General features: G+C 69.2%; 1 protein-coding gene across 1 annotated transcript in view; it reads right to left on the bottom strand.

Annotated features, from left to right (window-relative positions):
• MAP3K8 (mitogen-activated protein kinase kinase kinase 8) overlaps nt 1–160 on the bottom strand; it is a 26,290-nt gene extending 26,130 nt beyond the window's left edge. Inside the window, exon 1 of the mRNA XM_019508225.1 lies at nt 78–160. The gene's annotated coding sequence lies outside the window, so the exon portion shown is untranslated. The remainder of the gene's footprint in view (nt 1–77) is intronic.
• Nucleotides 161–532: the final 372 nt, after the last annotated feature.

Here is a 532-nt window from a genome sequence, read left to right as displayed (position 1 = left end):
GGCTCCGCCGAGCGGCTCGGAAACTCGGCGGGGCGGGGCGGGGCGGGCGCAGGGAGAGCCGCCCGGCCGTGACTCACCCGGGGCAGACACCTCCCGCCGCCGCCGCCGGTTTCTGTTTGCCTTTACAGGAACCCGCGCGGGCGCTGCCCTGTGCAAGCGCCGGGAACTCCGCACTCCCCAGCGCGGCCCCCTCGCCTCCTGGGCAGGGCAGAGCCCGGCTGAGGGGCGGGCGCCGGGGCCTTCAAGCCAGAGCCACAGGGATCCGTCGCTTCTAGTTAGGCGCCTAAATCCCGCTGGATCTGGGCTTTCGGCACCCAAGTCCAGCACCGAGATTTTCATCCCTCCCTGCTCAGCTGCGGCCTGGCCCTTGGTGCACTTGCAGGAGCGTCTCTGCCAGAGGCCATGCAAAAAAAGGCACCAAGAGCACGGGCACCTTGGAGCTGTTCAGGGCCCTAGCACAGACTCGTCCCACCTGCTTTGACTGCGGGGCCCAATCCAGGCAGCACTCCCCTTCCCGAGGCCGCAAGGCTGA

The sequence above is a fragment of the Gavialis gangeticus genome, unplaced genomic scaffold (assembly GCF_001723915.1).
Source record: "Gavialis gangeticus isolate Ggan-Ray unplaced genomic scaffold, GavGan_comp1, whole genome shotgun sequence".
Lineage (NCBI taxonomy): Eukaryota > Metazoa > Chordata > Crocodylia > Gavialidae > Gavialis > Gavialis gangeticus.
This window is presented reverse-complemented; position numbering and strand designations above follow the sequence as displayed.